The sequence below is a fragment of the Oncorhynchus tshawytscha genome, linkage group LG14 (assembly GCF_018296145.1).
Source record: "Oncorhynchus tshawytscha isolate Ot180627B linkage group LG14, Otsh_v2.0, whole genome shotgun sequence".
NCBI lineage: Eukaryota > Metazoa > Chordata > Actinopteri > Salmoniformes > Salmonidae > Oncorhynchus > Oncorhynchus tshawytscha.
Window position 1 is genome coordinate 56,010,370 of NC_056442.1, and position 15,000 is coordinate 56,025,369.

The 15,000-nt window shown below is 45.9% G+C and overlaps 1 protein-coding gene across 2 annotated transcripts in view; it reads left to right on the top strand.

The window, feature by feature from the left end:
* Positions 1-484: 484 nt before the first annotated feature.
* Positions 485-15,000, top strand: part of LOC121839297 (SH2B adapter protein 2-like) — a 57,679-nt gene continuing 43,163 nt past the window's right edge. Inside the window, exon 1 of one of the 2 annotated variants that reach the window (XM_042297702.1) lies at positions 485-753. The gene's annotated coding sequence lies outside the window, so the exon portion shown is untranslated. The remainder of the gene's footprint in view (positions 754-15,000) is intronic. The other variant, XM_042297703.1, reaches the window with a different exon arrangement.

A 15,000-nucleotide genomic window follows, 5' to 3' on the forward strand; every position in this document is an offset into this window, starting at 1 on the left:
CAGCCAACAAGTGCTCAGCATATGTGGGAACTCCTTCAAGACTGTTGGAAAAGCATTCCAGGTGAAACCCAAGAGTGTGCAAAGCTGTTAACAAGGCAAAGGGTGGCTACTTTAAAGAATCTAAAATCCAAAATATATTTTGATTTGTTTAACACTTTTTTGGTTACTACATGATTCCATATGTGTTATTTCATAGTTGTGATGTCTTCACTATTATTATACAATGTAGAAAATAGTAAAAAATAAAGAAAAAGCCCTTGAATAAGTGCATCCAAACTTTTAACTGGTACTGTATATATTATTTTTTTAATAGGACAAATCTGAGGGGGCACGACGCCTCTGAGTGAGAGAGGGAGAAAAAGAGGGAGACTGGTGGGATTACACACAATGGACTTCCCTCTGGCTCACAGAAAAACCCACTAAACGTTTATACCTATGGCAAAGTGAACTAGTTTTGGCAAGCGGGACCCGTGGGCGGCTCCTTTAAGGGTAGACAGCCCCGGAATGAGAGACCGTGGATCCTACAGTGCAGTGTGCTTCAGAATGGATATGGAGAAAATGTAACGACGCGGCCGCTAGTCTCCTATCTCTGTCTAACCGCTCCTCGAGAATAATGATATGAAGACAATTAATACATATTATTGGACCTGATTGGAGAACAACAACAACAACAACAGCAATATCAACAAACAACAGAGCAAGGATTGGCTCCCAGACATCAGCGTAGCGCCATGCAGTGAGTCGGACATCGAGGTGAGCGCTGCCGCGTTCATGTTTTCCATTTTGTGACTTCCGACTGTTTGGATGTCGTTGGAAGCAATTTAGCGCACATTCTAGCCTACCAGTTACCTTTATAACCGCCGACCTGTAACCGAGGCTACGTTCCACATATAATATTATTTCCTAGGCTATGAAAATGTTTGCGTCGTGCTTTTAGTGAGGTCAGGTAGCAACGAGATAGGCAGCTCGGCTCAGCCCTCACTGTGTTCGGTCCAGGTGCTGAAGGATAGCCGTATGTCCAGTCGACTCGCCAACGCGCCTGGTGCTGAAACGCATCCACGTAAAAACCATTATTTCAACACACCGGTAGCCTGTGGTATAACAGACTCGATTGATGCCGGTCTGAGTACACCTCAGTGATTGATGCGCTTCCTCAGAGAAGCCTCAAGACGTTACCTACTCGGGAGTGTGGGTCGCGGTAAAGGACTTTTCTCTTAATCCATTTTTGCGGACCGAGGGGTAGGTCTGTCGAGGGGTAAATGTCTCTCTCTGGTCACTGACCATAACAACATTTTGGTCTCCAGCAGTCATTGACAATCACCAGGGTCTGTCTGTGTCCTGGCCCCGCGAATAGAGTCTCTGTTAATAACGGTCATTCATTGACGCGGATTTCGGGATCGGTTCTTTCACGGGTAGAGTCGGCGCTCAGCCATTCAGTAGCCGGTTATTTCTCATTCATGAGTACCGCCACGGTGTGCACATGCTACCACAGCATATCGATTATTCCCATTAATTAAAAGGCATAGGCTATAGTCATATCTTTTACAGTTCTTTATAATTGGGTAATGGTTTATATAGGCATACTGTTATATATATTTTTTGTTTTGCTTCAATCGCGGCCTGTTTTATTCGATAGACTATGATAAACAGCCCGTGAAGATCAAACAACCATCATGCCACTTCATACATGTCAGTGTAGTGCAACAAGGTATGCTAACCTAGACCTATTCCAAGTTTAACAAGTGATGATTTTGTTACCAGTCTGTAAAAATGCTCCAGTAGCCTGTCAGTTCACATATTGTATTCTCTGATTATAGCCTATGTGTGCACATTTCATCTTTATAGTTTCAAGACGGAAAATTAAAAAAACTTCCACATCTTGCATTTCAGGATGTTTTTTTTTTTTTTTTTTTGGTCATCTGTGAAATTAATTTAGACGGGTGAGAGGGACAGGAAGCCGAAACGGAGTCGCGGAATGCGCGTCTCCCACGCTCTATCCTTTATCACGGCCATGTGGAGGCACGCTGCACGAAGGCTCACCCTCAGCTCGCTCAATATTTACATTAGCTCTGTTTGTCTCCGTGCCCTTTCTCACCCCAGAGGACATGCTAATGATGTGTGTTTAACATGCACGGTTGCGTGTGGGTTGTTATAAGTGGGTCGTTGTTGCTTGTTTTTACATCACTGGAGGCGCCTGTAGTCTTACACTAGGCACATTCAGAATCAGACGAAAACAAATTATTCCCGACTATTTTTATCATACTGCACTCCTCAAAGGCATCATTTCCATGTTTTTGTGTATTTACTCAGAGTACATTATGCTTGTAGCATGACTCAGTGTTTGGTCATAGAGTAAATTACGCCTGCCCTGACTACTGTCATCATGTCAGCCCGATCTGGCTCTATCAGGAGTTAAAAGAGAGGCTGTATCAGTGAAGTTGGGGTGGGGGGTTAGATTTGTTGCTAGGCTACATCCCACTTCTACCAAGAAAGAACATTCCTCTCTCAGACAATTGGTTGAGAGTCAGGAAGCGGCCGACAGGGTTATCAGAGGTCAGGTCAAAGGTCATAGTGTGTGGTCTGTGATGATGAGGCCAGAGCAGGTGAAGGTTGTATAACTCTGACCCCTGACTCCTTTCTTATCTCTGTAGGTCTTATCTACTGGCTGGCTCTATGGGCTGTCATCCTCTCTTCTGCTCCCTCTCTCTCTCTGTCATCCTCTCTTTCTGTCATCCTTTCTGATGCTCCCTCTCTCTCTCTGTCATCCTCTCTTTCTGTCATCCTTTCTTTCTGTCATCCTTTCTGCTGCTCCCTCTCTCACTCTGTCATCCTCTCTTTCTGTCATCCTTTCTGATGCTCCCTTCTGTCATCCTTTTTCTGTCATCCTTTCTGCTCCCTCTCTCTCTGTCATCCTCTTTTCTGTCATCCTTTCTGCTGCTCCCTCTCAGCTCTGTCATCCTCTTTTCTGTCATCCTTTCTGATGCTCCCCCTCTCTGTCATCCTCTCTTTCTGTCATCCTTTCTGCTGCTCCCTCTCTCCTCTCTTCCTGTCATCCTTTCTGATGCTCCCTCTCTCTGTCATCCTCTCTTTCTGTCATCCTTTCTGATGCTCCCTCTCTCTCTCTGTCATCCTTCTTTCTGTCATCCTTTCTGATGCTCCCTCTCTCTCTGTCATCCTCTTTTGTCATCCTTTCTGATGCTCCCTCTCTGTCATCCTTTTTGATGATGCATCCTTTCTGCTGCTCCCTCTGTCATCCTTTCTGATGCTCCCTCTCTCTCTGTCATCCTTTCTGATGCTCCCTCTCTCTCTGTCATCCTTTCTGATGCTCCCTCTCTCTCTGTCATCCTTTCTGATGCTCCCTCTCTCTCTGTCATCCTTTCTGATGCTCCCTCTCTCTGTGTCATCCTTTCTGATGCTCCCTCTCTCTCTGTCATCAGCCAGCCAGTCAATCAGCCAGTCAGCCAGTCAATCAGTCAGTTAGTCAGTCAGCCAGTCAGTCAGTCAGTCCATCCCAGTAGTCAGACTAGGCTACCCTCCACTCTCTGGCGATCTGCTCTTGTAGATCCCGAAGGAACACACCTTGTTGATTTTAGACAGGGGAAGGTTTACCCATTAAGTCCACTTCCATCTGTGGATTCAAATAAAAAGAAAACTAGAAAAATGTTCAGCTGTTTAATGTTTCAACCAATTCATCTGGTTGTTATATCCATAACAGTTTGTATTCTAAGCCAATCAGATGTTTGAAGTTATTGACAGTTATTCAGTTTTGTGTTAAGTTCCCACAAGTGGCCAATTTCAAAGCTGAACAAAAACTCTTGGTGTTGAGGAAACCATCAGATAAATACATTTTCCGGTATTTTTGTTGTACCTTCTCAGTTAAAGTATGATCACATGTGTAAATTTAAGATATGAATGTAATGATGTACAGTACCAGTCAAAAGTTTGGACACCTATTCATTCAAGGGTTTTTCTTCTTATTCTTATTATTTAAACTATTTTCTACATTGTAGAATTATAGTGAAGACATCAAAACTATGAAATAATACACATGGAATCATGTGGTAACCAAAAAAGTGTTAAACAAATCAACATATATTTTATATTTTATATTCTTCAAAGTAGCCCCCTTTGCTTTGATGACAGCTTTGCACACTCTTGGAATTCTCTCAACCAGCTTCACCTGGAATGCTTTTCCAACAGTCTTTCAGAATGTTGTGGTTGCCATGCTGGTTAAGTGTGCCTTGAATTCTAAATAAATCACAGACAGTGTCACCAGCAAAGCACCCCCACACCATCACACCTCCTCCTCCATGCTTCACGGTAGGAACCACAAATGCGGAGATCATTCGTTCGCCTACTCTGCGTCTCACAAAGACTCGGCAGTTGGAAACAAAAATTTCAAATTTGCATTCATCAGACCAAAGGACAGATTTCCACCAATCTGAAGTCCATTCATTGCTCGTATTTCTTGGTCCAAGCAAGTCTCTTCTTATTATTGGTGTCCTTTAGTAGTGGTTTCTTTGAAGCAATTCGACCATGAAGGCTTGATTCACGCAGTCTCCTCTGAACAGTTGATGTTGAGATGTGTCTGTTACTTGAACTCCGCAATTTCTGAGGGGCAGGTAACTGTAATGAACTTATCCTCTGCAGCAGAGGTAACTCTGGGTCTTCCTTTCCTGTGGCGGTCCTCAGGAGAGACAGTTTCATTATAGCGCTTGATGGTTTTTGCGACTGCACTTGAAGTTCTTTAAATTATCCTCATTGACTGACCTTCATGCCTTAAAGTAATGATGGACTGTTGTTTCTCTTTGCTTATTTGAGCTGTCCTTGCCATAATATGGACTTGGTCTTTTACCAAATAGACCATATTCTGTATACCACCCCTACCTTGTCACAACACAACTGATTGGCTCAAACGCATTAAGAAGGAAATAAGTTCCACAAATTAACTTTTAACAAGGCACACCTGTTAATTGAAATGCATTCCAGGTGACTACCTCATGAAGCTGGTTGAGAGAATGCCAAGAGTGTGCAAAGCTGTCATCAAGCCAAAAGATGGCTACTTTGAAGAATCTCAAATATAAAATATATTTTAATTTGTTTAACACTTTTTGGTTACTACATGATTCCATATGTTTTATTTCATAGTTTTGATGTCTTCACTATTATTCTACAATGTAGAAAATAGTTTTTATTTTTTTTATAAAGAAAAACCCTGAAATGAGTAGGTGTGTCCAAACTTTTGACTGATACTGTATACACATGATAGCATATGGGCTTTAAGGACTATTTCTTTGCCAATTCAAAAGATGGGGTTTTCATGCTTAGCGGTCATGGCTGCATGTCACAGTCACACAGTAGCCACATAACTTGGTGAACTACAACAAAATGATAGATTTCAGGCATTCTCAGCTTTCATTTTAAAATGCATTTAGTCTTATTTTATTGTTTAATGAACCTTGCATTGTTATACATAGATTGCATTTTTGTAAATGTGGCATTTATCTCATGTGGGTTTAAAGGGTTGATAGCACAAAAAAACACTCCCTCTACACAGGATGTAAATTATAATCAAGTAATATTGTTTAATATGATCAATATTAACTTGCATAATATTGTAGTCTATAGTATATATTTATATCTCAAACCATTGGTTTCCAAATATTTTATGAGTAGACAGTAAATCACTGTTGTTTCAATTAAGCCCCATTGTGCTCCTGTTAAGCCCCAGTGTGCTCCTGTTAAGCCCCAGTGTGCTCCTGTTAAGCCCCGGTGTGCATTGAAAGACATGGGAATAGTGTGTTGATATCTCTAACATTCAATGAACATTTTTAATTTATTTCAGATTTAAGTTGATTCAAACACAAAACTACAGTTATGCAAATTCTGACCCTTTACCAGGATAAGAAACAATTATAAACCTCTGTACTCTCTCCAAGTTGTGGACAGGTAGTCATTGATGCAACGAGAGAACAATTAAATCAGGATTGAGGGACAAGAAGACGACTACTCCTGCACTTTTGGATGGAGGCCATTGTCCTATTGTTGTCCTTCATTCATCCAGCTGATTCTGTTTTTGGTTTACACCTGCATCTTTGTAATACGACAGTAGAGAGGGAGAGTTGAAACTGTCTTCAGACGGGCTTTAGGAAGACGAGTTGAACTAATTAACAACAATAGCAGAACAGCAAATGTGAATCAGCTTTGGGGATAATGAATTTGAATGGCGTATGTTATGGTCTTTATGAATGGCTTCTTATCCACGGAGGAATATTTATTATTTATGACCAACAAATATGTTTTGATTGAAATCTATGATTAGTTGTTTAGTTGAATCATGTGTGTACAAGTACTGGTTGACAAGAACAAAAGCCTACTTCCACACTGGTCTCTGTGGATACGATTGGACAAACCCCACTGTTATGAGTGATACTTTCTGAATGAACAGACTTTTCACATATTTTATCAAATATTTTACCGTCTTATTAAAGTAAATTCATACAATTTACATGAAAAAATGTATCTTTAATTTTATAGAAACTTTTCTTACAGAAATTAGGGGCAGTATATGTTAGAAATGTCTAAACTTAGATTTTGGTGGTTTTAAAATGTACACTTACCCTAAAACGTACACTTACCCTAATTCACAGAGGAAACCAATGACTTCTGGATCTATTTATGTGTGGTTACATTCTACCCTTGTAGGCCTGTGTGGTTACATTCTACCCTTGTAGGCCTGTGTGGTGACATTCTACCCTTGTAGGCCTGTGTGGTGACATTCTACCCTTGTAGGCCTGTGTGGTGACATTCTACCCTTGTAGGCCTGTGTGGTGACATTCTACCCCTTGTGGGCCTGTAGGCCTGTGTGGTGACATTCTACCCTTGTAGGCCTGTGTGGTTACATTCTACCCTTGTAGGCCTGTGTGGTTACATTCTACCCTTGTAGGCCTGTGTGGTGACATTCTACCCTTGTAGGCCTGTGTGGTGACATTCTACCCTTGTAGGCCTGTGTGGTTACATTCTACCCTTGTAGGCCTGTGTGGTGACATTCTACCCTTGTAGGCCTGTGTGGTGACATTCTACCCTTGTAGGCCTGTGTGGTGACATTCTACCCTTGTAGGCCTGTGTGGTGACATTCTACCCTTGTAGGCCTGTGTGGTGACATTCTACCCTTGTAGGCCTGTGTGGTGACATTCTACCCTTGTAGGCCTGTGTGGTTACATTCTACCCTTGTAGGCCTGTGTGGTTACATTCTACCCTTGTAGGCCTGTGTGGTTACATTCTACCCTTGTAGGCCTGTGTGGTGACATTCTACCCTTGTAGGCCTGTGTGGTTACATTCTACCCTTGTAGGCCTGTGTGGTGACATTCTACCCTTGTAGGCCTGTGTGTGAACTGTGATGTGTCTGTGTTGTAGGCCTGTCATGTTTCTTATGTGTCTGGGCCTGTGTGTCATTTCCTGCCTCATCCCAGCAGTCATTTCCTGTGTTTGTGCATTCTACCCTTGTGGCCTGTGTGGTGTGTGGCCTGTGTGTGTGGCCTGTGTGGTGACATTCTACCCTGTGTAGGCCTGTGTGGTTACATTCTACCCTTGTAGGCCTGTGTGTGAACTGTGATGTGTCTGTGTGGCCTGTCATGTTTCTTATGTGTCTGGTTGTGTCATTTCCTGCTGCAGTCATTTCCTGTGTTTGTGCGTGTGTGTGTGCGTGTGTGTGTGTGTGTGGTGTGCGTGCGTGTGTGTGTGTGTGTGTGCGTGTGCGTGTGTGTGTGTGTGTGCGTGCGTGCGTGCGTGTGTGTGTGTGTGTGTGCGTGTGTGTGTGTGTGCAGCTAAAATAGTGCTGTTGTATTAATCAACATGATGTACTGAACAGAACATCTCCTTAGAGGACTGGATCATATCACTGCTCACACGTCTCCTGGTCAATGTGTTTAACAGGTTGGAGTTGCCTGTCTGCGACTCCTGCTCCTCTCTGCGCCTCCTGCGCCTCTCTGCGACTCCTGCTCCTCTCTGCGCCTCCTGCTCCTCTCTGCGACTCCTGCTCCTCTCTGCGCCTCCTGCTCCTCTCTGCTCCTCTCTGCGCCTCCTGCGCCTCTCTGCTCCTCTCTGCGACTCCTGCTCCTCTCTGCGCCTCCTGCTCCTCTCTGCTCCTCTCTGCGACTCCTGCTCCTCTCTGCGCCTCCTGCTCCTCTCTGCTCCTCTCTGCGACTCCTGCTCCTCTCTGCGCCTCCTGCGCCTCTCTGCTCCTCTCTGCTCCTCTCTGCGACTCCTGCTCCTCTCTGCGACTCCTGCTCCTCTCTGCTCCTCTCTGCGCCTCTCTGCTCCTCTCTGCTCCTCTCTGCGCCTCTCTGCTCCTCTCTGCGACTCCTGCGCCTCCTGCGCCTCCTGCGCCTCTCTGCTCCTCTCTGCGCCTCCTGCTCCTCTCTCTCTGCGCCTCTCTGCTCCTCCTGCGCCTCTCTGCGCCTCCTGCTGCCCTCTCTGCTCCTCTCTGCGCTCCTGCTCCTCTCTGCGCCTCTCTGCTCCCTCTCTGCTCCTCTCTGCGCCTCTCTGCTCCTCTCTGCGCTCCTGCTCCTCTCTGCTCCTCTCTGCGCCTCCTGCTCCTCTCTGCGCCTCTCTGCTCCTCTCTGCGCCTCCTGCTCTCTGCTCCTCTCTGCTCCTGCCTCTCTGCTCCTCTCTGCGCCTCCTGCTCCTCTCTGCGCCTCTCTCCTCTCTGCGCCTCCTGCTCCTCTCTGCTCCTGCTCCTGCTCCTCTGCGCCTCCTGCTCCTCGTCTCTTCTCTGTCCATATCTCCTGGGCCTCAGTTACTGCGCCATCTAAAACCACCTTCTGCTTCTCTCTGCACCACCACACACACACACACACACATCTACGCCTTCTGAACTTAAACCACCTGACTTTCCTGTCCATATCTCCTGGGGTCAGTTACTGTTACCATACTAAAACCACCTTATGAACACACAGACACCACAGGGTAGAGAGAGAGGATGGTGACTGAATGATCCCTTTAAGGTGCTGTAAATGGTGACTGAATGGTGCAGTGAATGGTACAGTAGGGTTCCTATAGTCTCTTCCATTGTGTCCATTGTGTAGGGTCTTCGGGGAAGGCTCGAGGGTCTAGTCTGTGGAAAAGTGTATTGTGTGTGGGTATGTGTGTTTGCATAGAGTGTGTGTGTGTGTGTGTGTGTGTGTGTGTGTGTGTGTGTGTGTGTGTGTGTGTGTGTGTGTGTGTGTGTGTGTGTGTGTGTGTGTGTGTGTGTGTCAGTAGCTGCTGTTCAAGGTGGATTAAGGGTCCCTAGCCCCAAGGTCCTGGAGTGGGCCTGTTTTCCCCTCTGTGTCCCCAGTGGCCTCTCCACCTACATATGTACTTACTCATCTACACACACACACACACATTGTTTTAGCAGCTGGGCCATGGAGCAAAAACATGACCCCTTCTTCTCTCTTCTCTTCTCTTTCCATAGGTTCACAACCCCTCTCTCTTTCTCTCATCTCACAACCCCTCTCTCTTTCATCTTACAACGCCTCTCTTTCATCTCACAACCCCTCTCTCTTTCTCTCTCATCTCACAACCCCTCTCTCTTTCCATAGGTTCACAACCCCTCTCTCTTTCTCTCTCATCTCACAACCCCTCTCTCTTTCATCTCACAACGCCTCTCTTTCATCTCACAACCCCTCTCTCTTTTTCTCTCTCATCTCACAACCCCTCTCTCTCTTTCTCTGTCATCTCACAACCCCTCTCTCTTTCTCTCTCATCTCACAACCCCTCTCTTTTCTGTCTCATCTCACAACCCCTCTCTCTTTCTCTCTCTCATCTCACAACCCCTCTCTTTTCTCTCTCTCTCATCTCACAACGCAAACCAGATGGGATTTCTCTCTCACATCTCACAACCCCTCTCTCATCTCACAACCTTGAATCTCTAAATAAATCTCTCAGTCATCTCACAAACCCTCTCTGGTTTGCTCTCAGAGCTCATCAAGGCAAAGGGTCTCACAACCCCAAAAATAAAATATATTTGATTTGTTTCATCTCACAACCCCTCTCTCTTTTTGTCTCTCATCTCACAACCCCTCTCTCTGTCTCTCTCATCTCACAACCCCTCTCTCTTTCTGTCTCATCTCACCACCCCTCTCTCTTTCTCTCTCTCATCTCACAACCTTTCTCTTTCTCTCGCCTCATCTCATAACTAAGCGCAAACCAGATGGGATGGTGTATCGCTGCACAATGCTGTGGTAGCCATGCTGGTTAAGTGTGCCTTGAATTCTAAATAAATCACTGACAGTCATTCCAGGTGTCTACCTCATGAAGCTGGTTGAGAGAATGCCAAGAGTGTGCAGAGCTGCATCAAGGCAAAGGGTGGCTACTTTGATGAACCTCAAAAATAAAATATATGTTGATTTGTTTAACGCCTTTTTGGTTACTACATGATTCCATATGTGCTATTTCGTAGTTGTGATGTCTTCACTATTATTCTACAATGTAGAAAATAGTAAAAATAAAGAAAAACCCTTTAATGAGTAGATGTGTTCAAACTTTTGATTGGTACTATGTACACATTGTATTGTAGTATCTAGGGACCCTCCGTGTTCAGTAGTGTAGTATCTAGGGACCCTCCGTGTTCAGTATTGTAGTATCTAGGGACCCTCCGTGTTCAGTATTGTAGTATCTAGGGACCCTCCGTGTTCAGTAGTGTAGTATCTAGGGACCCTCCGTGTTCAGTAGTGTAGTATCTAGGGACCCTCCGTGTTCAGTATTGTAGTATCTAGGGACCCTCCGTGTTCAGTATTGTAGTATCTAGGGACCCTCCGTGTTCAGTAGTGTAGTATCTAGGGACCCTCCATGTTCAGTAGTGTAGTATCTAGGGACCCTCCGTGTTCAGTAGTGTAGTATCTAGGGACCCTCCGTGTTCAGTAGTGTAGTATCTAGGGACCCTCCGTGTTCAGTAGTGTAGTATCTAGGGACCCTCCGTGTTCAGTAGTGTAGTATCTAGGGACCCTCCGTGTTCAGTAGTGTAGTATCTAGGGACCCTCCGTGTTCAGTATAGTATCAGTATCCACTGGGCTCCAGACCTCAAACCCACTGCTTCCACTTCCTCTACAATCTTCTCTGGCTTGAGTTTCATGCTGACTGTGTGTGTGTGTGTGTGTGTGTGTGTGTGTGTGTGTGTGTGCTGTGTGTGTGTGTGTGTGTGTGTGTGTGTGTGTGTGTGTGTGTGTGTGTGTGTGTGTGTGTTGTGTGTGTGTGTGTGTGTGTGTGTGTGTGTGTGTGTGTGTGTACAGTCTATCCAGTATCTTTTTAGAAAGGCACGTATCCTCTTCTTAACGGAAGGACATGATCTTGAGAAATGCTCCTCGTCATGTTCGCGTTCTGTTTTTATTTTTGCTGAATGTGTGAAAAGCTGGACCACCCGGATGTTTAAAAAAAAATAAAAAATAGCTGCACTGATATCAGACTGCCTCCCAACCACTGCACACAACAGTGGTGGTCAGTGCTGTTTAACACGAGGGAGGACTGATGTTGTTTAATGAACACGGCCCTTGTTTCTATTACAGCACATTGGATGACTGTTATTCGTATTCCATTCACCCAGTTCAATGTAACGTCGATAGGTTTAGGCTACTGTCATGATGCTAGAATATTCCCTCTACCCATCGTGAGGTTGCTACCACCTAGCCTATGAATGACAGTTTACGATCAGTGTGACAGACAAGTGACACATTCAATAGCGCCCTTTCCTCTATCTGATCTCATCATTAGTTCCAAACAGTTGTAAACGGGACTTTCAATTGGACATATTCAGGTAGGTTTATCCCCGTTTTGTTCCGTTTGCTTTCCATTGAAGAACTGTTTTTCCAACAGAATCGGTGGGATGAAGACACCCCCTGATCACTTGCACACAAACACAGTTCGCTTTCATAGCAGCCACATACGAACAGCATGATCATTTTGCTCGTTGTAGAATTACTTCTCGCGACTACGCGCTCTCCTCCTCTGTGGACTTCAGTGCACAACACAACAGTTGTCTGTCACCAGGCGACAAAACCTTTCCAAAACAAATCGTCATACCATAACCGCTAACCGTTACACACAGCCTACATCGTTGTCACACTATTAGCTAACGTCATAGTCAACATAGTTCTAGTGCCTAACGTGTTAGTAAACCCACTACAATCACACAGGACAGTGTACAGCAAGCAGTTGGATAGCTTTAGCCAGCTAGCTAACATATCATTCCTCTCTGTTGGATAGCCTTAGCCAGCTAGCTAACATATCATCCCTCTCTGTTGGATAGCCTTAGCCAGCTAGCTAACATATCATCCCTCTCTGTTGGTTAGCCTTAGCAAGCTAGCTAACATATCATCTCTCTCTGTTGGATAGCCTTAGCCTCTGTTTGAGCCGGATGTTTGAGTAGGCTAAACTAGCTAGCTGCATTAGTTATAGCTAGCTTTCTCTCTCTGTCTCTGCTGCCTCTCCATAATTTTTGAAGGTTGGAAGTGTTAGGGCTGCGTAAATTCAAATCTGGTATCAGGATAAATATAACAATGAGTCACCGATTTTATACTATGTATTTTTTATTAGCTAAGTAATAAATGGCAAATGCAACTTTCGTATAACGGGCTCACTGTAATACCACGCAGGGCAGAACAGGGAACTGACAAGATGTATGTAAACAGTATTCTTTATACTGTGATAGACAGTTCCAACCCGTCTGTTGGCCTATCACAGTAGAGACTGGGCGTGGTTTAAACTTGCTCAGCCTATTGCAGGCGCTCAGGCGGGTCCCCGCCTCTTGGCGCTTCTGTTGATAGATGTAAATGTTGCTTGTGAAGAACATCCAGGCTCTCATGCTCCATACCGTTATCTCGTACCTGGCTCCTGTTATCTAACAAAAGACCGCTTGTTCTCGCAACACCCTGCTCTGAATGTGCCCCCCTCCCAACTCATTAAACAGTTCCTGTCTTCATGCTACTCTGTATTTTTCCATCATGAGAAAGTCCCATGACCCTGATACTGTTAACAATGTACACAATTAACACATACATACATCCACACAAGCCAACAGCAGATAATATTCAATTATATATATGGTAATGGCTATAATGTAAAACACAGGATCCAACAGAAGTCATCATGATTACTGTGTAAATCTATGGAAGGGGTTGAGAACCATGAACTTCCTAGGTTTTGTATTGAAGTCAATGTTGACACTGCAATGTCTTCTATTAAACTGGTTTAATGCTGAACATTGAGTCAGGATTACTTTTTTGTTGAATTGAAAAAAACCTCTGAGTCAGGCGTAACCTTGCCTGCTGTGGCTGATACTTCAATAAGAGTATTTCTGTCCTGGCTGCTCTAATCTCTGGTGGGGAGACTGTAGACATTAACACAGTGCTTATCATTTCACCTATCCTGCCACACATCCTTCACTACATGATCTAGAGATTACCTCCCTTCAGAGAGGAATAAGAGGGATTTCACTTAACATGAATCTGTCTGATCGTCTTATCTGCCTCCTCTCCTCCTACCTCCCCCTTTCTCTCTCTCCTCCTCTCATCTCCCTCCTCTCCTCCTACCTCCCCTCTCTCTCTCTCCTCTCATCTCCCTCCTCTCCTCCTACCTCCCCCTCTCTCCTCTCATCTCCCTCCTCTCCTCCGACCTCCCCCCTCTCTCTCTCTCTCTCTCCTCCTCTCATCTCCCTCCTCTCCTCCTACCATCTCCCTCCTCTCCTCCGACCCCCCTCTCTCTCTCTCTCCTCCTCTCATCTCCCTCCTCTCCTCCTACCTCCCCTCTTTCTCTCTCTCCTCTCATCTCCCTCCTCTCTTCCTACCTCCCCCTCTCTCCTCTCATCTCCCTCCTCTCCTCCTACCTCCCCCCCTCTCTCTCTCTCTCTCTCTCTCTCATCCTCTCATCTCCCTCCTCTCCTCCTCCTTTCCTCCACATCCTCTGACATTCCTCTAGATGTGGTTTTATCTCGGGCCCTCTCGGGCCCTCTTGAAAGAGGGTAGGGTAGATGCTTCCTCCAACAGCTGTATGTACTTGGCTGAGAGAGAGAAAGAGAGGTATGAGGAGAGGAGGAGGGGTAGAAAGAGGAGGGGTAGAGAGATGAGTAGAGAGAGGAGGGGAGAGGAGGGAAGAGGAGGAGGAGTGGAGAGAGGAGGGGAGAGGAGGAGGGGTAGAGAGAGGAGGGGAGAGGAGTAGAGAGAGAGGAGCGGAGGAGTAGAAAGAGGAGAGGAGGAGTAGAGAGAGGAGGGGTAGAGAGGGGTGGTGTAGAGAGGAGGAGGAGAGGAGGACTAGAGAGAGGAGGGGTAGAGAGGGGTGGTGTAGAGAGGAGGAGGAGAGAGAGGAAAGGAGGAGTAGAAAGAGAAGGAGAAACAGACAAAGAGATCAGAGGGATTTCACTCAACATGAATCTGTCTTCTGATTTTCATTTTGTGATCTTCTCTTCCTACCTCCCCCCTCTCTCTCTCCTCTCCTTTCATCTCCCTCCTCTCCTTCTACCTCTCCCTCTCTCTCGCTCTCATCTCCCTCCTCTCTTCCTACCTCCCCCTCTCTCATCTCCCTCCTCTCCTCCTACCTCCCCCTCTCTCTCTTTCTCCTCTCATCTCCCTCCTCTCCTCCTACCTCCCCCTCTCTCTCTTTCTCCTCTCATCTCCCGCCTCTCCTCCTACCTTCCCCTCTCTCTCTCCCATCTCCCTCCTCTCCTCCTACCTCCCCCCTCTCTCTCTCTCTCTCTCTCATCTCCCTCCTCTCCTCCTACCTCCCCCTCTCTCTCTCTCTCCCTCTCCCTCCTCTCCTCCTACCTCCCCCTCTCTCCTCTCATCTCCCGCCTCTCCTCCTACCTCCCCCTCTCTCTCTCTCATCTCCCTCCTCTCCTCCTACCTCCCCCTCTCTCTCTCTCTCTCATCTCCCTCCTCTCCTCCTACCTCCCCCCCTCTCTCTCTCTCTCTCTCATCTCCCTCCTCTCCTCCTCCTCCCCCCCCTCTCCTCTCATCTCCCGCCTCTCCT